Source organism: Phacochoerus africanus, chromosome 9 (genome assembly GCF_016906955.1).
Source record: "Phacochoerus africanus isolate WHEZ1 chromosome 9, ROS_Pafr_v1, whole genome shotgun sequence".
Lineage (NCBI taxonomy): Eukaryota > Metazoa > Chordata > Mammalia > Artiodactyla > Suidae > Phacochoerus > Phacochoerus africanus.
In genome coordinates this window covers 36,960,879-36,984,224 of record NC_062552.1, presented here as the reverse complement: position 1 = coordinate 36,984,224, position 23,346 = coordinate 36,960,879, and the positions used below count along the sequence as shown (strand labels likewise).

General features: G+C 51.7%; 1 protein-coding gene and 1 non-coding gene across 2 annotated transcripts in view; one reads left to right on the top strand and one right to left on the bottom strand.

Annotated features, from left to right (window-relative positions):
* LRFN2 (leucine rich repeat and fibronectin type III domain containing 2) overlaps window positions 1–23,346 on the top strand; it is a 45,120-nt gene that overhangs the window by 7,694 nt on the left and 14,080 nt on the right. The gene's annotated exons all lie outside the window — the stretch shown is intronic.
* LOC125136938 (U6 spliceosomal RNA) lies at window positions 16,410–16,516 on the bottom strand. The gene has a single exon (XR_007137266.1). It is a non-coding gene; the product is annotated as a U6 spliceosomal RNA (small nuclear RNA).

Sequence of the window (23,346 nt, the reverse complement as noted above, 5' to 3'; positions counted from 1 at the left end):
TCATAAGGGTTTATGTCTCTCATGTAAAGAAGTCCAGTGGAAGAGGGTTTCGTCTGAGTTTCTGGGCAGCATGGCCATCAGGGACCCAGCTCCCATCTTTTTTCTTTGCCATCTCAGCACACAGTTTCTGTCCTTAAGGTGCTCTCGTGAAAAATGGCTGCTGGCACTCCACCTATCACATCTCCTTTCCACACAGCAAGATAGATGAAATGCAGAAGGGCAAGAGGTCAAAAGAGAGGAGATTCTCAGAAGCTCTACCTGATAACTTCTGCTTATATTTCTTTGGCCACACCTGTCTGAATGGAGGAGGCTGGGAAATGTAGTGTTTTTTGTTTGGTTTTGGTGTTTTTTTTCTTTTTGTTCGTATTATGGCTGGACTCATGGCATATGGACATTCCTAGGCCAGGGATTGAATCCGAGCTGCAGCTGCAATCTACACTACAGCAAAGCTAAGTCCTTTAACCCACTATGTTGAGCTGGGGATGGAACCCATGCCTCACCAGTGAGCCAAGCCACTGCAGTTGGTTTCTTAACCCTCTGTGCCCCTGTGGGAACTCTGAAATGTAGTTTTTTTTTCAAACGAGGCATAATGCACTGTCAGTAATATAGAGAAGACAAGGCGGCAGCTAGCCCTTCTAGAACCTGAGTTTGTACCCTAAATCTACCATTTACTAGTCCTGGGACCATGAGCAAAACACAGTACCATTCTTGGTCTCTGTGTTCTTGTTTGTAAAATGGGAACAGAGATTCTGCATATTTTACGTAGTGGTGTGAACTGAATAAGGTCACGTATCTGAAAGTGCATCTTTCATATTCAGCTATGAAGTACCAGATGCATGTCAGTACCACTTTCCCTTTTTGCTCCCCTGCTTCTCGGCCCTGTTCTCCAGGCTTCTTCTTGTGGCTCCATCCTTCAAAACCATCCTCCAAGAGAGCTGTAAGCTGGGAAAATGATCTTGATAGAGTTTTAAGAGATCAAGGTATAAAGTATAACCCCTTGCAGAAATCTTTGTAGTTCAATTAGAAACTCTGAAAGACCCAGAGTGACTCTCTAATGGTGGAATTTCAAAACTCACAGCAGGTTTGTGCATAGGAGAGACATTTTTCAGGAGTGCCTTCCAAGAGCATCTCAAATCATATCATTACTTTCTCATCCTGCCTCTCTTGCTCTGCACAAGAAGATGACACCACTCAGATTCAGAAAAACCTTCAGGGCATCTGTTCAGAGGTGGCTAAATTCTCTACTTGCCATTCCCTCTTTATTCTCAAAAAGTTCTGTCTGAAGACATTGCCAAAGATAGAAGTAATTAGCAGGAGTAAAGGGATTATAGTGTGCATGCAGTCTGCCCATCTTTGGAAAGATGGCTTCTTCCCCCTCTAGTAAGTGAAAACCAGAGAACCAATCCCTTATTGATTTTATATTTGGTTGGTTTGGGGGTAGGGTGGGGAAATCACCAACGAAGGTTTTCAGAGGGAGAGGTTAGGCGGGGGGAGTGTCTGGGACTTGGGGATCATGCTGGAGGTGGCAGCCATCAGAATCTGACAACCTGACTCTCCCCAAACACCGTTTACAGCAGCAGCTCCTTTCAGCCTCTGAACATCTCCGGGAGAACCTGGGGTGAGGGCGATGTGAGACCCAGGCATTTGGACTCCAAACCCGAGGTTTCCCACCACCCCCGTGTTCCCTAAGCCCGGCTGCACATTGGAATCCATGGGGAGCTGTATCCTCTCTCCAGGAGATTCTGAGTCAGCTTGGGATGAGGCCCAAGCATGAGTGTTTTTAAAGCTCCCCCAGTGACTCTGGCGTACATTTGTGCATTCAGCATCAGGCCGTTTTGCCCAGGAATGGGCAGTGCTGGTGGGTAGAGCTGCTACAAATCCCACAGCTGGGGGGTTGATCTGAACTTCTGGTGAGGGAAGAACACAGGGAGACCTGGTTCCAATCCAAGCTCTGCCATGCCCTAGTCACCTCACCTGCCTGAGACTGCTTCATCTGTAACGTCGAAATATAAACCCCTTCTGGAGTTCCCGTCGTGGCTCAGTGGTTAACAAACCCAACTAGCATCCATGAGGACTCAGGTTCCATCCCTGGCCTCACTCAGTGGGTTAAGGATCCAGTGTTGCCAAGAGCTGTGGTGTAGGTCACAGACCCGGCTCGGATCCCGCGTTGCTGTGGCTGTGATGTAGGCCGGCCACTACAGCTCCAATTGGACCCCTAGCCTGGGAACCTCCGTATGCCATGGGTACGGCCCTAAAAAGACATATATATATATATATGCATTTACCCCAACGAAATTAAGCATGTGTAGTATTCTGGAAACCAAAACACCTTGTGTTTGTTGGTTGCTGAGACATTTTTCTTACCCCTCAGCCGAGTCTGAGTGATTAATACCAGGAAGATAGAATCAGGGGCTCTAGACCTGGATTCTCACCTCCCCTCCATTTCCTTCCCTGAGCCTCAGGCTTCTCATCTGCAGAATGGGGATAATAATAGCTGCCCTGGTAATAACTCAAAAGTTGTGAGATGGGAAAAGAGGTCAGGCGTGAAAGCAGAGCCTCTTGAGAAAGGGCCAAGGGCTTCTGGTAGCAGAGATCTGACACGGTGGTGGTCTGACCAGACTTGGGGGTTGTTTCTGTCATGGAAACGGAATTGCAGAGGGATGTGGTTCAGGGCTGGGGGCAGGGGAGTTCCATGGACTCCAGGGACCGAGGCTCCTTCTTGGGTCAGCTGCACGGTCTTTCACCTGCTGCTTGCTGCCCTGTGCCCTCTGACCCTTCCCCAGGGGGCTTCCTCCAGCACGCCCAGCCTACAAGATGGGGGCTCAAGTGCAGGAGGGCTGATGTCCTCAGGAGAAGCCCCAGCCTATGACAGAGGGACTTGGAGGAATTATACCCCAGCTTCCTCCCCCAGGGAGGAGAAGGAGGACAGCTGAGGCATGTCAGAGGCTGGCTCCCCAAGGGTCCCAGGAGGACTGAGCTGGGATTACTCACGGTGATACCTTGCTCAGCCAAACACCCTGTAAGGACTTTTCCCCTATTTCAGAGAGTCCGGGGCCCACCTCCCAAATAAACTACTGGCCTCCAATCTCTATCTTAGAGTCCGCTCCCGGGGGAGCCAGATTAAGACAGGCACCAACCTTCTGGATGAGTCAACACCTTTAAAGCATGCCCCCAAAAGTCCCACCCAGGGGCTCCTGCTTCCATATCATGGTATTTCCTCAGTCTGCCTCGCGGGCGGGGAACGCTGATTGTTTGTTCAGGCATGTTAGTTTCCCGAATAAAACCAGGGGAGTTAGGAGAGGAGGATGGATGTTGGGCACGTACGCCAGCGCCACAGAGCTGCATGGGCGAAAGCGTCCCATGTCGTTCCATCTCCGGGTGCCTGCCCACAATCCCAGGAGCCAGTGGCCAGTGTGTAGCTGAGGCCGGCCTGGGAAGGAAGATGATCTGGGCTGCTTTTCTGCCTCAGTGCGAGTGCTCCTTTCTCATTTCTAGATTTGCTGAGACGGAGACTCCGAGAGGGATGTCTGAGTTCTTGCCAGTTAGGCCCATGGCCTGGCATGTACGTGTGTGACGAGAGTGGGCACCCTGTAGGTGACAGAAGTGTTCCAGACATGAAGTCAAATTAATGCCCGTCATCTTCAGAGCCTCAGAGGGAGTGGGGGATGGTGAGCAGCCGAGTCACACAAAACCATCGACTGTGATGTGCCAGCCCAGGGTGAAAGCAGGGCCACGGAGACAAGGATGAACAAGCTCATTAACTATTTACAAAGGAGAGCTGTTTCTAGCTGGGGTGGGCTCCAGAGATGAGCTCCCACTAGTGCTGTGGCCGCGGGACTGATGCTGTGGGTGGGTGTCCTGGTCCAGACGTGGGAACAAACTTCTCTCGTGTTGTAAAGAAGATACCTATCTGGAAATTAAACATTGACGGCACTGTTAAATGCTTAACCTTCTAACCAGGTAATTATTTAGTGCTGGTACTAAGTTAAAGGGTTTTTCAGTTTAGTCATTAGCCACCTAAAAGGTGAAAATGTAAACAAATTCCTCCTGAACTTGATCCACTAGAGCTTTTTCATGATCTAGCTGAAGCGCATGCACATGCCTGGGTCAGGAGGGGTGCATGCTGTGGCTGGTGGGGTGGCTTCTGGGAGCAGGTAGCGTGGGGTATGAATTGTGTCCTGGGGAGTAGTTGAGATTTGAGAGGACGAGGGGAAGGGTGAGCTACTTTAGATGGAAGCACTGAAGAAGGAGGCCAAGGCAGGGGCAGTCAAGCCCAGGCAAGGACCCTTGAGGACCCCAGTGTATTAGTCAGTACCATCACACTAATGCTGCATGACAAACAAGTTCAAAATCTAAGAGGCTGACCACCACTTATATTTCTTTTTCTTACTTGTGGGTCTGCAGATTGGTTAGAGCTCAGCTGGGCTGCCCTGGGCTCCAGGCTCCAGGTCTGGTTTATATCTTCTCTGGTTATCTCATTCCGGAGCCCAGGAAGGGGCCAGTGGCCATTAGAATATGTTCTTCTCGCAGTGACGGCAGAAATGCAAGACTTGGGCAGGTGAAGAAGGAAATGTCAAGCCTCTGCCAGCATCACATCAGCTCAGTCTCATGGACCAAAGCAAGTTACAGGGCCAAGTCTGGCGTGAAAAGGGGCAGAGTGTACCCTTCAACCACCAGGCCCTGGCAAGGATGTGGAGGTTTCGTTTTATTACAGGGACGTGTAGAAACAGGTCCAACAGGTCAGTCTACCACACCTGGCTTACCTGGTGGAAAGTCTGTCTCTAGGGCAATGCTTTCCAACTTGAACACGCATCAGAATCATCAGGCAGTCTTGCCATCAGTATGGAATCCTCTCCCTCTGAGCTTCTGACTCAGTTGTTTTGGAGTGAGGACTTGGCCTTGTAACTTGCTTTGGCACCTGAGCCTGAGCAGATGTGATGCCAGCAGAGGCTGATCATTTCCTCCTTCACCTGCAGTGCTAACACCTTTTCCCAGTGATGCTGGTGCTGTCCCTCTGGGGGCCACACTTTGAGACCCTCTGGCCCAGGGAAATAATGAGAGGCTCCCTCAGAGAGAATGGAAGAGAGCAGACAATAGGTGGCTTTGGGTGTCACACCGAAGCCATGTTCACTGAGCTCTTACTACATCACGCGTATGGTTTTCAGGATGTGTTATGCATTCTGTTCTTCTATTTGGTACATTAATCCTGCGAGGTCTGGTATTGTTATTTGACAGATGAGGATTCTGAGCCATAGAGAGGTGACGGACCGACAAGGTCCCCCAGCTTGGAGGTGGTAGAGCTGGAGTTTGCAGCCAGTGCTCTGTCCTGACTTCAGGCTTTCTCCTCTTGACAGTGGGGAGCCAGGGTCACGTTCCAAGGGGAGAAATGATCTGTAATGGAGAAAACTGGATTCGGAACTAGAGTCTAGACACAAACTGTGCTTTGACTTTTGGTATCTAGATTTTTATTTATTCAATCAATAAATACTTACTGGGTGTCTGCTTTGGGGTAGAATGTAGCCAGGACCATAGGGCTAGAACGAGATAGACAAAGTCCTTGTCTATGAGGGGCTTACATTCTTAGGGAGGGAGAAGGGTGAGAAAATGTTTAATGTGCACTAGGAAGAGAAATAAGTAGTGTAAGGAGTTAAGAGACCAGGGTGCTGCTGTTTACATGGGTGGTCAGAGATGGCTTCTCTAAAGATCGACATTGAAAGAGAGACCTGGAATTCCCACTGTGGCTCTGCAGGTTAAGAACCTGACATAGTATCTATGAGGATGTGGGTTCAATCTCTGGCTTCTCTCAATGGGTTGAGGACCCCCCCGCCAGCGTTGCCGCAAGCTACGGCATAGGTTATGGATGCAGCTCAGATCTGCTGTTGCTGTGGCTATGACGTAGGCTGGCAGCTGCAGCCCCCATTCGACCCTAGCCCAGAACTTCCAATGCCACAGGTGCGGCCGTAAAAAGAAAAAAGAGAGAGAGAGACGTGAATGGAGTGAGAGAAAGAGCCAGGCAGAGGAAAGGGCATATGCAAAGGCCCCGGGGCAGAATGCCTTTGTGCTGTTGGAGACACAGCAAGACTGCAGTGCATCTGGAGGAGAATGACTGAGAATGAGGTCAGGTGGCTGGATGGGGCTGTATCGTGTAGGGCCTCATAGGCCATGGTGAAGCCTTGGGCTTTATCTGGAATGAGATGGGTGCCCTTGGGGGGTTGGACACAGGAGAGTGGCATGATGTGAATGAGAAAGAAGGTTCTGGCTGCTGGGTGGGGAGTCGACTATAGGGGGCAGGGGTGGAAGCAGGGAGACCAGATACAGGTTGGTTTCAGGGATCTTAGCTATGTCTTAAGACCCTCTTGCTCTTTAGTGTCCACATCCATAAAATGTGGGAAGGACCCCTTCCACCTTTCCCCCTGTGGCTTGTTAGGATCGTGGTGAGGTGTGGTGGGGGGGGGGTGCGGGGGGTGAACATGAGAGTGAGCAGGAAATACTCAGGAAGAGAGCAAAGCTGCGCCTGTGATGATGTTCCTGGCAGATTCCCTGGGGCTGTATCTGCCTGGCCCGGGGACGTCCCTGAGGCCCAGCCCCCAGCCCCAGGGGAGAGGAGTTTGCCATCTTCCCCTCCGAGAACAGAACAGCCCACCCGTCACCATCCCAGCTCCTCGTTAGCACCCTTAGCCTCCCCCAGTCCTCTTACCCTGATAGGGAGTAATTATTTATGTTCTTGTTTAATTAGCTCATTAGGCATGTGCTGCAGTATTTCTGAGGCTACGTCTCCCTCTCTAATGGCCCCTAAGAGCATTTTTGCTGGTGCCCGGCTGCCATGATTGGGGCGGCATTTATGGGCGTGAGGGTGGCCAGCGGTCAGGGGCTGGGGGACCTGTGTTCTGTCTCCTGGGGTGTATGTGGATGGGTTGGAGAGGCTGCTGAGGCCTTGGGCATGGAGACAGGATCCTGGAAGCTGAGATGGTGGTGGCAGCTGGCACTGAACACCAGAGAGATATTTTTACCACCCGTCAGAATGCCACCGTGTGGGAGCCAGTGCCAAGGGCTGCTTCCCAAGGCTGCTTTCTCCCAAGCTTTGATTGTCGATCAAAAGAAGGTCTGAGTAGAACAGGGAAGCTTTGAAAATTCCCAGGTCGGCGAGGCTGGTGCCCAGAAGCCCCTTCCCTTAGGCAGAGGGACTGGAACAAAGCTTCTGTCCTGCAGTAAAAGTGAGTAGAGGTTTTATTCCTGAGGTTGGATCCAAACTCCACTCTCCCTCGTCCTGCTTAGGGTGGGCCTAGGAACAGGATCCTATCCAAAAATACTGCCTTGGGGAGTTCCACTTGTGGTTCAGCAGTTAAAGAACCTGACTAGTATCCATGAGGTGGGTTCCATCCCTGGTCTTGTTCAGTGGGTTAAGGATCCGGCATTGCTGTGAGCTGTGCTATAGGTTGAGGATGTGGATCAGATCTGGTGTTGTTGTGGCTATGGCGTAGGCCAGCAGCTGCAGCTCCCATTCGGGTCCCATTCGATCCCTAGCCTGGAACTTCCATTTGCTGCAGGTGAGGCCCTAAAAAGAAAACAAACAAAAATACTGCCTTCACACAAGATCAGAAGATCTGACATTCCACCATTAGAGATGTATTTCTTTGCATGTGTCATGGAAGATAGTCAAGTGGTTTTCTCCAGGACTGACCAACAAAGGACACAGACATGATGGAGGGCACCATGGAGGTTCTAGTAGCAGGAAGGAGAGGGGTCAGAAAGGGGTCATCGGGCCACCTCCAAGCACAGTTCCCTTGTATGGACATATTCCCAAGGGCTTGAGAGAGCTCAGGGAGCAGGGGGAAAACCAAGGTCTTGGGACCAATTCAGCCTTTCATTGGTTAAAACTCTCATGCCTCTGATCCTCTGTCTTTAAAATGGGCTTAGTTCTTCCTACTCTCATAGATTGAAAAAAGTCCACAGTGAAAAAGGGGACAGTTCAGTCATCCAAGCCAACCCTCCTCTTCCTTCTTGAGCCCTTGTGATGTCCAGCACCCTTCTAACCCATCACCACTACTCCTGCCACCTCCTTGGGATGGTGACTGGCCCCACGTGGGAATAATTTCCAAATGCAAGAACCTGCCCTCCCTTTTTTTCAAGAGCCCATACCACTGCTGGGTGCCTTTAAGCCAAGAAGCGTTTTCTTACAGGCCCCCAAATCCATCTCCCTCTACCTCCTAGCCCTAGATTCTGTCTTCATCCTCATCAAGAATAAACATTCCTCTTCCATAATATGTTTATTTCATTTTTGCAGATAATTCTCACGGTTCATCTAATGCTGTTTTTTCAGATCATTCTCCCTCCCTGCCATCTTCCATTCTTGCCTTTCATGTTTAGTCCTTCAAGAGGTATATGTTTTCTGCCTATGATGCCAGGTCTGGCACACTTATGGGGAAAACAGCTAAGAACGGAACAACCCTGCCCTCCTGCAGCTTGCTTTTCCAAGAGAGACAGGCATTGAAGGACTATGTACTTGGGCAGTAACTTATTCAGAAACTACAGCTGTGATAAGCTGCTTGAGCCTATGTGAGAACAGATCCTGGAGAGGTCAGGGAAGGCTTCCTGGAGGAGGTGACCCAGAACATTAAGTAGGAGCTCAATAAGTGAAGAGACATGGGAGGCATTGCAGGTAAAGGGCTGCCATGTTTGTCCCGGGAGCAGGACGGGACGTGGGGTGTGTCCTGGGACACGTCTCCTGGTCCCTTGCGTCAGATGTGTACCAGGTTGTGCCGCCCCACTGCAGGTGTGAGGTCCAGCAGGGGGCAGTATGCTGGGTTTGGCCTGACAAAGTGGACTGGAGCTGGAAGTTTCCTGCACCTGAAGGCAGCCTCAGGCCCCCTGGCTTCCCCTGGTCCAAGTCCCACACAGACAGGGTGGCCCTAACAAAGCATCTCCCCTCACATGTTCTGAGGCTATCATGCCCCCTCCGCCCTAGGCTTTTGTCCAGATGAAGTGCCCCAGGGCTGGGTGGCAACCTGGGGGGCATGTGGGGGTCATAGCTGAGGTCAGGGTTTGGATGTCACAATAAACATCCTGGGGCCCAGGGCCTCTGGTTCAAGACTTACTGATTTTTGATCCTCCATAAAACATAAAATTTTTACTCCTCCCGTACTGTGTCTTTATGTTGCAGGTCACTTCATATCTTTGGTTGGGAGCCAGTGTGTGATAAATCATAAAACCAGTTGATGGGGATCAGGCCAAAAGTGCCAAGTGATTGCAGATGGTTTTTCTAGTAATGATGCTGATAATAAGGGCCAACCATGGAGTTCCCATTGTGGCTCAGTGCATTAAGAACTCAATATAGTATCCATGAGGATGTGGGTTTGATACCTGGCCTCGCTCAGTGGGTTAAGGATCTGGAGTTGCCACAAGCTGCAGCATAGGTCGCAGATGCAGCTCAGATCCTGTGTTGCCGTGGCTGTGGCGTAGGCCAGCAGCTACAGCCCTGGTTTGACCCTAGCCTGGAAACTTCCATTTGTTGCAGGTGTGGCTATTAAAAAAAAAAAAAAAAAAAGCCAACCTTTCTGAGAAATTATGTGCCAGCTAGTCTTCTAAGTGGTTTCCATTTATTAGATTATTTAATTCTTGCAACATTCTGATGAAGAAGGCGCTGTTATTATCCTGATGAGAAAACTGAGGCTGAGAGAGGTTAAGAAGCTTGCCTCAGGTGTTGTACCTGGGATTGGAACATAGAAGGGCTGGCCCGGAGTCTGCACCTTGAAGCCTTGATAATACCGCAGTTAGCCTTTGAGTGCGGGCGGTGTGCGTCCCATGGCACTGAGCATGCGCACACCTCCTGGGCGGTGGCTGTTAACTTTTGTGCGCGCGTTCCTGGGCACTGAGCATGCGCGCAACCCCTGGGACGCAGCTCTTACTGGTTTACGCTCGCTTTCCAGGGTAGGACTCCTTGGGATCAGAGGGTGAGTAAGCTGCCCGAGGTCTCCCAGCTTGGAAGTGGCAGAACCAGAATGCAAACCCAGACTGGCTGTGCTCCCGAGAGCTCCTGACCCCTCCTTCTTCCTCCCAGGGTACCAGCTAGGATGAGGAGCAAGATGGGTATTTTAGGGTCACAAGTGATGTGTTCCAAATGGAGGCCAGTGACCCCATTTCCTTTCTAGACTGTCTGGCTGCCCTTTTCCAGCAGCCTAATCTGTTAGCAAACCCAGACCATCAGTTGGTTTTCATTCACCCAGAACCACTTTGAGGAAACATGGTAAATGTGAGCCAGAGCCAGACCAACCCATCCTCCACACACCACACATAAGGAGGAAACTGAGGGCAGAGGCGGGGGCTGCAGGGAGGACTCTCAGACAAGTGGAAGAACTTCCAGGCAGTGCCGGTGGTCTGCCCAGCAAAGCCCCACTCCTTTGAATGCAGGAGGCCTCAGCTGCCTGAAGGGCCTGGAGGGGTGCACCCCAGGCAGGCAGATGCAGGCTTTTCATTCCTTCTCCAAGCTGAGGAAACTGATGGCCATGCCCTGGGTGTCCTAATTTATAACTTGCCCTTTGAACCATGGCTGCGAGGCCATCCCATGGCTACCTCCTCCTAGGACTTAATTGAAGCCCAGGTCACAGGTTCAGCCCTTGTGATGGGGTGCACCTGGGGGAGAGGGGGAGATTTATGGCTTGGGCTCTGCCCTCAGTGAGCCGTCACCTCCCAGAGCCACTGGAGCTGTGGCTTCTCTGGCCAAGCAAGGCCCAGACCCAGTGCCCAGGGGCCGGCCAGTGGCGTGTGGGGCTGGGAGGAGGCACCATGAATCTCTGACAGCCCTGGGGCTCCCTGGCTCACAGACCGCCAGTGGAGGGAGCAGCTGATAGATCACAGCTGGGCTATTGACCTTGAGTCTTAAGCAAAGTGAAGAATAAAAGGTCGTATTTATTCCTCCAGAGCCAGGGGAGCCATGACGTATTGGAGTGTGAATAAAGACAGTGGTAAATCACTTACCACTGCTGGGGACTTGGCTGATCTGTCTTCCAGCCCCATTGCCCTCTGGGCAAGCTGGGGATCAGTGTGCTCAGGGATGGAGAGAGGAGAAGAGGCGGAGGCCCCGGAGGACCCCAGACCGTGCTGTCTCTAGTGCCCAGAATCCCTGAGAGTCACAGGTTCCTGGAATGTAAGATGTCCCTCACCTCAAAGGCCACCTCTGAAGACAGCCCCTGGTGGAGCTGAGTCTGCCCTCCCTACCCCAACCCTTTCCCGTCTCCTAACCCACCACACTCTCCTTTTCCCATAGCCCACTCCACTTTCTAACGTACTACACCGTTTACCATCGTGTGAATCGTTCACCCTCTGCCCTCTCCCCACCTGGAGTGCCACCTCCACAGGACAGGGACATGTGTCTCTTGCTCACTGCTGTATCCCCAGAGGCTGCAGTAGCACCGCCACATAAGGGTGCTCCATGAAAATCTCTTGGATGAACAGATGGGTCTGGAAAGACCTTAGGAATGGTTTAGTGCCAACCCCTCACCAGGGAAGAGAAGAGACCCACTGGGGATTGGGTGTACCCCAGATCATCCAGCATTTTGGGGGTTGCAGAGCTGGGGAAGAATCTGGGCACCTGACACCTGGGTGCAGGTGCTGCAAAATCCACACTGCTCTCAGACCTGTCAGAGGATGCGCTTACTGGTCACACGCTATTGACCACCTCCAGGAGCCACTGTGTGGCTAGGGTGGAGCAGGCTGGGCTCTTGCTTACTTCTTCCTTTGATAAAAAAAACATACAAACGAGTTCCCACTGTGGCTAAAGGGCTTGAGAACCTGATTACTATCCATGAGAATGTGGCCTCACTCAGTGGGTTAAGGACCCGGCGTTGACACAATTTGCGGGGTAGGTCACGGATGTGGCTCCGATCCCAACATTGCTATAGCTATGGCATAGACTCTCGGCTGCAACTCTCATTCGACCCCTAGCCTAGGAACCTCCATGTGTCATGGGTGTGGCCCTCAAAGACAAAAAAACAATACAGCAGGCAATGTAGCAGAAATTGGCACAGCGTTGTAAATCAACTATAATTTTAAAAAACATACAAACACCAACAAAAACCAAATAGGTAATAAATTTACTGATAACTAACTTCCTAACCCAAGGGGGCTCTAAAGGTATGCGTTCTGTGCTGGAAGAGGCCAGGATATTTTCCTCCATGGGAATTTTTAGGGGGTGGGGTAGGAGTGAGGCAAGAAGTGTTTATTAAGCACCTTCACCCCTGTGTGACTGCCAGCACGCTGGATCCCTCATGTGGATCACTCAATTCCATCTCCCCAGCCGTGATGGAGTGTAATAATAATAGCTAACGTTTGTTGAACTGTGTGCCGAATACCGTTCTCAGTGCTTTTAGGTATTCATTCATTTAATCTGCCCAACAAGTGGATAGCTTCCGTTATAGTCCCCCTGTTACAGAAGAGAAACTATGGCAACTATGCCATAAAAGAAATGCTACACTGTTCTGGGGGCTTGGGATGTGCACAGAACACTTGCAGATCCTCGTCCTTGGGATGTGGGGTGGGTGTGGGGGCAACAAGCACCAAGCACGAGCAATGAGCAAATGATAGAGGTGGGTGGGGGGAGGCAGGCAGTGCTGCACAAAAAGGCACCCACGGAGCAGAGCGAGGGGCAAGGGGTGGTGGGCAAATCTCAGTGTTAAATAGGGTGGGCGGGTGCGTAGGCCTCACTGAGAAGGTGAAGTGTGGCAAAGACTTGAAGGAGGCAAGCCAAGCAGAGGTCTGCGGGAAGGGCATTCAGGCAGAGGGAACAGCCAGGTCGAGGCCTCAGGACTGGAACAAGTCTGAGATGCAACGGGTGCCAGGTTGAATGCAGTAGAGGGGGAGAGCAAGGGGCAGGGTCCAGGAGGTGGAGCAGGGAGGTATCCGGGTGGACGCTGTGGAGCCTTGCAAGTCCCTGGAGGATGTGTTCTCTAGGCTCTGACTCATTCACGTGCTCACTTCCTTTAAAGGCTCACAGCCTCAAGCCAACACCCTCCTCTCATCTCCTCACACACTAAGGATGCCTCTACACTGGTCAGTAGACATGCACCACACATACACACCAGTCAATGGATCCCCACACTGGCCAGTGGATCCCCACACACCCACACCAGGCCATGGACACACCCAACAATGGCCACACACTAGCACAGCTTCCCCTGGGCTTCACCCTCCATCCTGCATATGGGAGAAGGAAGAAGGGGAGGCTGCTTGCCAGCCTTTCTCCCTCCTCCGTAGCTCAGCATCGCCTCTCCCCAGCCAAACCAGGAGAGGGAGGAAAGCCCGCATTTTCTGGCCTGGGGCCTCGGACCCACGCATCCCAATAGAGTGCTGGAGAGACTCCCAGAAAGTTACAGACCTAAGTCTATGATTTCCTTACATGATTACCTCCATACTGAGATCCCAGACCCACAGAGCCATCCTCCTTGGACACTGAAGCACATTTGGAGGCTCACTGTCCTCACAGCTGCTGGCCCCAGGCTTGGGAGGGAGGGGGAGAAGAATAGCACTGCTTTGAGTTGTGCCCGGTTAAAACCAGGACGCTGCACCTGGAGGCCAAGCCAGCCTCACCTGAAAACCCCCAGCTAATGGAGAAATCCCAGAGTGAGGTTTATCTTCCCACTCAGCCCTGGGGTGGCAACCCCAAGTCAACCTACCAGCGCCTCCCGATGGTTCACCTTTGCTCCTGCAGGAGGTCCTGCTGGGTGATGGGTGGGTTGGATGGTGATGACAGTCTTCTCTCCAAAAGCTATGATGCGTTCCCGCCATGATACAGTGGGTTTAGAATCTGATTGCAGCAGCGCAGGTGGCTGCGGAGGCATGGGTTCAATCCGCAGCCCAGCGCAGTGGGTTAAAGGATTGGGCATTGCTGCAGCTGTGGCATTCAGTCTCTGGTCTGGGAACTTCCATATGTGCTGCATGTGGCCATAAAATAAAATGCATAAAACTTAAAAGCTATTATATATATATATATATATATATATATATATAGAGAGAGAGAGAGAGAGAGAGAGAGAGAGAGAGAGGGAGGGAGGGAGAATTAGGTAGGTAAGCCTTCACTAGACACGTCCATGATCTATTGTATTTACATCACATGCCAGGACTTTCCTTACTTTAGTTCTAATCCTCATGTGACTCTGCAGATTAGGTTTGCACTTACCGCTTTTACAAGCAAGATGATTGAAGCTCTAGGGAGTTAAATACTGGGGTAAAAATTATGCAGCAAGTTGTGAGATGGGATTTGAGCCCAGAGCCTGGGTCACCCTGGTGCCAAATCCTGTGTGTGCTCAGAATTGGGGACCCAGTGCCCACCCCACCCCCCCAGCCCTTTGAGGGCTATGCCTTACCTTCCCTCCTCCTTCCTCTCCCTTGCTTCTGTCACCCTGTCTTGGAATTCTAGAATGTCAGAATTGGAAATTGAAGCACAGAGAAGGAAAGTGACTTCCCCAAGGTCACACAGCAAGTCCAGGAGAGAACCAGGGTTAGAGCCCTGTCCATCCACCTGGAATTGAGAATGTTTTGTGGGTGGGGGGAACCCTGCTCCCTAATCCACTTGACTGGACAGAGTTGCCTCCCCGCTGCCCACCGAGGTCTTATTTCAGAGGTGTTTTCCTCCCCACCCGGGTTCATCTCTTCCCGGCCAGCCTGCTTGTTAGCAGCAGGCATGTCGGGCAGGATCAGCAGAAATACAGGCTGGAGAAGTGCTGAGTGGGCTTGTCTGGACTGCGGGCCAGAAGGGGCATCTCTCCCCAGGATGAGGCAGCAGGTGCAATGGTGCTGGAGCTGAGTGAGCCGAAAGTCATGCAGGCCCCTCAGTCATGGGTCCAGCCTCCGGGCACACAGCTTGGTGCAGCCCTCGGGGAGGTACCAGTCAGTTTCTCAGTCAGTCATCCATGCAGGGGTGATGAGTGTGCCCATTATATAAAATGACATCTCGCCTTTGCGAGAGCTTTACCAAGCACGTCCAAGGAGTTTTGTAGGTTTTCCCCACAGTCCTATTGGGGGAGGGCAGGTAGCAGTATTGACAGATTCAGAGGAGTGCTGTCTCCTGGTGCAAGTTCACTCAGCTAGCAGCTGGTGGGACCAGGATTTGAACTTGATCTTCAGACTCCAAATCCAAGCATCACCATGGCGGCCTTTGATTGCACAAACGTATCCTAAGCACTGTACTCAGTACTGAACAAATATCATTGTATTTAATCTTCACAAAGACACTATGGGTTAGAGTGATACTATTAACCCATTTTTCAGGCAGGAAAACTGTGAGGCTCCGACATGTGGAGTGACTTACCTACATTTGCATAGTCAGGAGGCTTTTTTTTTTCACCACTGTATAAATTTACAATGAGGGTTGATACGGTTTCCTTCTTCAAGGAATTTCTGATCTGACAGAGAGAAGGGATTAGAATGGGGGGCGAGGCAGAACCCCAAACCCATCCATGAAATGACTGAGGACTTCATGTCATCTTGATTTTTTTCTATCAAGGGTTGTGACTGACTTTACCATTGTCATTCAAGCAAAAGTGTTGGAAAGTTCCCTGCTTGTTTGCCAGGAGTCATGCCAAATGTTTGTCACATTTTACCTCATTTATCCTAACAATACTCCTGCAAACTAGATACAAGCATTTGATTTAACCAAGATGGAGAGGGTTAGATAGCCTGCCTCAGGTCACACCACTAGTCAGTGGCAGAGTGGATTTGAACCCAGATGCAGTGCTGGGAACCGCCATGCTTTATCTTCGGCAAGCTCTTTGCACATATTTGATGTGCCAAGCTCTTCTATGGAGCTGCCCTGTCCTTCAACCAACAGGACAGATGTAAAATTGCAAGCAGGTGGCCAGGGGGCTGCTCTCCCTTCACCCTACGCCCTCCCCCATTCTGCCTATGGCCCCAGCCCTGACCAGGCCAACCAAGCCCAGTAACAACAGAACCACAAGGTCCCAGCTGGTGGTGACAGCACCCAAGTGTGCATGGGTTGCACACAACATTTCCAACAACCTCCTCTCTTCCTGCCCACCTGGCAAACTCTGCTTTGTGATCGCATCCTTTTGGCCATCTTTGATATTGTATTAAAATTATATAACATAAAATGTACCATGGTAGCCATGTTTACGTGTACAGTGCAGGGGTCTTAAGTACATTCCCACTGTGGTGCAGCCTTCCCCCCATCATCCATCTTCACGATCTTTTTCATCATCCCAAACTGAAACTCTGTACCCATCCAATAGCGACTCCCGTTTCCTCCTCCCTCAGCCTCTGGCAAACACCACTCTACCTGGACCACTCTAAGTACCTCGGAGAAGTGGAAACACACAGCTTTTCTCCTTTCATGTCTGGCTTATTTCACGTAGCATAATGTCGTCAAGATTCATCCAAGCTCTAACGTGTCAAAATTTCACAAAAATAGGGGGTGCTTTGTGAATTTGCATGTCATCCTTGTGCAAGGACCATTCTCACCTTCTCGACATTGTTCCAATTTCAGTCTATGTGCAGCTAAAGCCAGCACGGCGATGGGGTTTTTAAGAAAGTCAGCGCCCCTGCCTGGTTCCCTCCCCAGGGAGCTTGTGGATCTGCTCAGGGGGGAGAGCTGTCAGATCAGGTACATCGTTGTGTGGTACTGATTTGGGTTTTTCTAGTGCATTTGGACGCTTCTGGTGGGAAATCTTCATTTTGCTCACTCCTCTCTTTACAACGAGGTATAATTGGTCTGACACCTTCTGTGTTTTGTTTTGTTTTTTTTTTTGTATGTGATGAGTTGTTATTGAGCAAGCTTTTCTCAGCTCCTTGAGGAGATAAATGGCAACTATCATCACCATTGTCATCGTCATTGGGGTACCAAGCTGCCCCAGGAAGGGAGTAGAGGGGGCAGTCATGTATATCCCCAGCACACTCAATTTCTCACACTCACAAGCACAGGCGGTTGGTACCACTACGCCCATTTCACACATGAGTAAATTGAAGTTGGGAGAGAGGAAAAAATCACACAGTTGGTTGGGGGCAGAACCAGCCTTCAAAGAGAGATTTCTGCCAGATTGCAAAGCCCACTTTTTTTTTTTTGTCTTTTTAGGGCCACACCTACCACATATGGAAGTTCCCAGGCTAAGGGTCAAATTGGAGCTGCAGCTGCCAGCCTACACCACAGCCACAACAACGCCAAATCCAAGCTGTGTCTGTGAGCTACACCACAGCTGATGGCAACACTGGATCCCTGACCCATTGAATGAGGCCAAAGATCGAACCCACATCCTCATGGACACTATAGTGGGTTCTTAACCCGCTGAGCCACTATAGGAACTCCCCACATTTTTTTTCTGAGATGTGCTGACCCTAGTCCTTGGAGGTTGAGAGCTAAGGACAGTTAAATGCAGAGAGAAGTTCCACATTCATAGAAGCCTGGATGAGGAGAGTCAGAGAGACAAAGACATATAGAGAGACAGAGAGAGGCCTGATGGGGGCTGGGGACCTGGGCTGGCTCAGCCTATGATGGTAGAAGCATTGCTTTGGGGGAACAGAATGGGAGCAGTGTGGCCTGATAGAAGGCCTGCGGGGAGCACAGGGCATTTCCATTAACCACCTGCTCTGTGTGAGCCAACAATGGGATGCAGCTTCCAGAAAGCCCCACGTTGTCTTGGGCGGAGGGGGTGGGCGCTTCAGGAGAAGTAGGATGTCTGGTTGGAGGAATGTGACTCTGTTCTCCATGTTTGGACTCCCTTCCTCCATAAGCACAGAGGCGGGCCAAAGACAAATTGGTGTGAGCGCAGAAGGGAGCCGCTGGGAGGCAGGCTGGAAGCTGTGTCCCGAGGAAATGGAGGGAAGGCATGGAAATCCTCCTCCCAGAGAAGTGGAAGCTCAGGGTGGCCTGAGAGCGCGGCTGCACAATTTGCGAAGAGCCGACATGTGTTCAAGAAAGAAACACCTTGTCTTGGGTGTGTCCCCAGGGGGCTGAGCTTCGGCCGGTGGGAGGAAGCGACAGCTGTCAGACCACAGCCCAGTGTGAGCAGGGATTCTGAGCCACTCCTCCGGGTCCCAGGAAGCTGGGGTGGGTTGCCTGGCAGGTCCCTGGAGGTGTGCGTGGAGTGCTGACAGCCACAGGAGCCTGTTTTAGAGGGATCCCTGGGCCCCCTCACCAGCCTTCCTGTGGGCTGTGCATGGAGATGCCAGAGGGATGACATGAAAGAGCTGGGAGCATCCTGGGGTCAGTTGGGAGAGTGCCGGGTGGAGGGCAGGCTGGAGCTGGCGGCCTGTGCAGTGACAGACCGATGATGTCAGGCAGCCGGCCCTGAGCTGGGCTGTGCACCTGTGCGCCTGCCTCACTAGCGGGCATTCAGTCTCACCTCATGCTGCTGGATTCGTCCCTGACGGTCCTTGTTGGGACCAGTTGACTTGCTCAGTCATGATCACTAACATTCAGTAAGCTCATGATGGACCAGGCAGGGGTGAAATTACAGGCAGTGACAGTACCCATAGCAACCTTGTGAGGGAGGCCCTATCACCTGTGCCCTTTTACAGAGAGGTCAAGAGGCTTGCCCAAGGTCACACAGCCGTAAGTGATGGCGCTGGACCTGGAACCCCGGTGGTCCTGTCCTGTGCTCACACTCTGACCTCCTGGCTTTACCCTCTCCATGAAGGGGCACCACGGACCAGGGCAGAACTCCCTCCCTGACTCAGCCCAACAGGGGGCTGGCGATTCCCCAAACCCTTGCCAGGCAGCTGGATCTGCCATGCTTCCCAACTCAGGGAGCAAAGGCAGGGCCTCCCTAGGTCAGATCCTCACCTGTCACCAGATAAGCATCACCAGGTATGCTGGGGAGATGAGTGAAGAGGCAGCCTGCTGGGGCTTGGTTGACTTTGGCTTGATTTCCCATCATCTCTGCAGTCACACAGCCAGCGCTGAACCAACACTGTCACCATGTGTCTTCTGCTGAAAAAGACTTTTGGAGTCACATGTAGGGGGAAACACATCCTGCTGAAGCCAGGATGTCCCCCATCAACCAGCCAGGATGCAGGCACTGTCCACATCCCCTAGTTTCTAGCTTGCATGAGACTTGCCAGTCCCAAATCCCGGAGGCCTGGATTTCCACCCCCAGAGATAAGTTACTTTCAGCATCACCTGGTCCTTTTTATAACAAACCCTTAAGTGGAGCTGACTGTGTACCAGACACTGGCCTAGGTTCCTTATGAATCATGACTCATTCAAACTTCATAACAACCCTATAAAACAGAGATTATAAATGCCCCATTTTACAGAAATAGGATATTTCTAGGAAACTAAGGCACAGACAGGTAAAGGAAAGGCCCGTGGTAAGTTATGACAGCTAGGAAGAGGCAAAACCGGTGTGCGAACCCAGCAAGCAGCTCCAGTCTGTGCTCATCACTGCCCTCTGTTGCTTCTTCTTCTTTTTTTTTTTTTCCCCCCTTTTTCTTTTACAGCTGCATAGGCATATGGAAGTTCCCAGGCTAGGGGTTGAATCGGAGCTGCAGCCGAGGCCTATGCCACAGCCACAGCCATGCCAGATCTGAGCAGAATCTGCAAATTACGTTGCAGCTGGTGGCAACGCTGGATCCTTAACCCACTGAGCGAGGCCAGGGATTGAACCCACATCCTCATGGACACTATGTTGGGTTCTTAACCCACTGAGCCACAACAGGAACTCCCCTGCCTTTCTTTCTAATGGTCAGTATTCCTGAGAGAGGTGACATTCATGGTGGTGATTAGACTTATCAGGATTTTTCTTCGTGGAGACTTCATAGACATGGGAAGCAGAAAAGCAGGAACAAGGGGATGGCAACAGAGGACCAGAAGAGACAGAAGCCTCAGGCTGGATAAAGGGCTCATAGATAAAGGGAGGCAGCACTGCCTTGGGAATGGAGTCTGGGGAAGGGGCTGGACCACAGGCTGAGTGGGAGGCGGAAGTCAAAGCAGGCGGGGTGTGCAGGCGAACTTGAGTCAGGCCTGGGGAAACTCTAGAGAGTCCCCACAGAACCTGGAGGTCCCAGGAGCCCAGGGAAGCTAGAAGAACCAAAAGGAAGGGGTGAAGTTCTCCAGAGTCACAGAGAGAAGGCCTGGGGAGATGGAGAGCGCAGAGGCCCGGATTGAAGCCTTAGAGACTAGTCCTTCATGCAGGAGCTGTCCCTGAGCTGGACGGCACTCCCCACCCAGGCCGTTCTGCCTGCTCTCCAAGAGTGCCGGCTAGGCCAAGACAGGTCTGCGATGTCCAGCTGCCCTGCAGCTCTGCTGTCCAGGGTGGCAGCTGCTCGCTGCACGTGATTATTGAGCCCTTGAAATGTGCCTAGCATGACCACAGAACTGAATTTTTAATTTCATTTCCATTGAATGAATATGAAGTTAAATGTCAAAGCCCATGCGGAGCTACTGTCCTGGGCGGTGCCAATACAGAACATTCGTGCTGTTCACCTGTCCTACAAATGGTTCTGAGGACCTACTCTATGCCAAGCGTTGTTCTAGAGGCTGGAGAAATACCAGTGAACAAAACAGATGAAAATCCCTGATCTTAGGGCGCTGAGATGCTTGTGGAAGTAGAGAGATAATTAACAGGAAGCTTAGTAAGCAAGCAAATGATAGCGTCTGTGGGTCATAAAAGTGCAGTGGAAAAGATGGAATCTAGTAAGGGGCTTGGAAGGGGGCAAGGTAGAGATGGGGGAAGCTCAAAATGTTAAATGGGGGGATCAGAGGAGCAGACTTGGAGGAGGTGAGGCAGTGAGCATGTGGAAGTGAGGAGGAAGAGCATCCAGGTGAGGGCAACGGACATGGCAAAGGCCTGGAGGCAGGAGCACCCTTGGCCAGTCTGAGGAGTAGCAGGAAGGCCTGGTAACTGGTGGAGAGGCAGCAGGGGGAGTAGGAGGAAAGGGAATCTGCGGGGGGCGGGGGGGAGAGCTGAGAGGCAGATCCCAAGGGGCCTGTGGGCCTCTTGAGGACTTTGGCTGTGTGAGACAGGCCTCACTGGGGAAGCTGAGCAGAGGAAGTACTTGGCCTGGCCCCGGTTTTAACAGGCTCCCTCTGGCTGCTTGTGAAGGAGAGGTGGGGGGAGGGGAGCAGGAGGGTTCATCCAGAGGCCAATTCAACGGGGAGTTTTGTCCCCACCCCTGCCTGCTGTCCTGGGGGCTGTGGGAATGGACACTGGGATTCTGTGCCTCAGAATCTCTGTCGTGTTGAATGGGGCTCTTTACTTGCTATCAAGGTGAAGTAACTGCCGATAAGACAGGGTGCCCCAGGGAACTCGGGGAGCCCCGTGTTCTCAGGAGGGGCGGGGGGGCGGCAGGACAGTGGCAGAACCTGGCCCCCAGCTGCTGGCCCCTGATCCTCCTCAGAAGTTGAGGACAGGCTCCTGATCCTTGGAGTCCTCACTGAGTCTCACCAGTTCCAATGATAAGCCCCTTCCAATGGGCAGCCGTGGGCCTTCCCTCTTATCACTCAGGGCCCTGCATTCAAGGAAGGCCAGTGTCCAGCACCAAACCCGGAGAGGGGACTGTACATTCCAGTCATGCTAACTGCTCTCTGATCCCGAGAGCAGAAACACCAGTTCTTCCAGACCCATAGCACCCTGTCCCACTGAGTTTAAACACAGCCTCAGAATCCTTCTCAACACTGGCACCCAGCAGACCCTCAGAGTTGGCACACGAGGCTGAATGGGCTTGCAACCCCCCCAGAACCCCGCTCCTGGCTACTACTTTGCTGACTTCACTTCCTACCCCTCTCCCTTTCCATCACGCTGTTCCAGATATACCAGCTTCCTCACTCTTCCTGCCTCAGGGCCTTTGCACTGGCAGTTCCCTCACTTCCTTGGGAAGTAGCATGAGACACCCATCACGCATGGGAATTCCATCCCCACCCCTAATTAGCTCTGTGACCTCAGGGCAGTTCAGTTAATCTCTGTTTCTAAAATGGGGAGCATAACCATGAAAGGTACCTCCTGGACTTATCAAGAGTGTTGATTGCGGTAATGTGAGAGTGCTGGGTTCAAAAAAAAAAAAAAAAAAAAGAAAGAAAAGAAAAAGAAAAATGGAGTTCCCGTCATGGCTCAGCGGAAATGAATCTGACTGGGAACCATGAGGTTGTGGATTCGATTCCTGGCCTTGCTCAGTGGGTTATGGATCCAGTGTTGCCGTGAGCTGTGGTGTAGGTCAAAAATGCGGCTTGGATCTGGCATGGCTGTGGCTGTGGTGTAGGCTGGCGGCTACAATTAGAATAGACCCCTGGCCTGGGAACCTCCATATGTCGTAGGTGCAGCCCTAAAAAGACAAAAGACAAAAAAAAAAAAAAAAAACAGAGAGTGCTGGGTTCAAATCTTAGCTGGGCACAAATGTCCTCTCTATGAGACCTTGGGCAAATCCCAACTTCTCTGAGTCTTGATTTCCTCTTCTGTAAAATGGGGATCATAATAGTACCTCCCTCATAGAGTTGCTACAAGGATTAAATTATTAGTTCAAACATGCAGAGTGCTCAAGCCAGCAGATGTATAGCAAGTGTTCAATAAATGCTAGTTGCCATTTTAGTAATATATGTTTTTTGTTTTTTAATTTCTGTCACACAGCCTGACTCTAAGACTTGTTTCCTGTCATGATCTGATTCTGCTCGATTCAGTTCAGAATAATACAGTACAGGGGAGGTCACGCTCGGTGGCCTGGCAGCCCTGGCTGACAACACTGGCTCAGCCACTTTCCAGCTGTGTGAACATGAGCAGGTGACCCATCTGCCTGAGCCTCAGTTTCTTCTTCCGTAGGGTGGGGAGAATTATTCCCACCTCCTAGGGTCAGTGTGCAGAATCAGAGACCCTGCCCAGCAGGTGCCTGGTCCGGGTAGGTGTGTACTCCAGAAACTGTGTGCCAGATAGAAGCGGCCGTGTCCCCTTTGCTCCTTTGCAGCTGTGGGGGAAGCAAACAGGCCCCCTTGGGGCCAGCAGGTAGAGGGAGAGGCCAGGGAGCCAGGCTACTGGCCTTGGTTTAATGAGGCCCTTTCATGTGCCCGGAGATCTCGGGGCCGGCCGGAGAGCTTGGCAGGCTGGTGATTCTGTGAAGAGCCAGTAATGAGGGTGCAGAGCCAGGGAGGTGGAAAGGGGGCAGCTTGACAAGGACGTGGCTTCTCTGAGTTAGTGCTGGGGCTCAGCAGGCCGGGGTGCGTCCCCGATGGGGGAGGGCAGGGGGGAAAAGCAGTGGTGCTGGGCACTGAGGGGGATGGAGGCTGGAGGGGAAAGAGGTGGTGTTTGCTGACAAGGCCAGGAAGGCCAGATGGCATTTTCACATAGATACCAGCACTGACTTCTTCCTCTTACACAAACACACACACCCCCCTTCAGTCACCCCTCCACACACTCACCC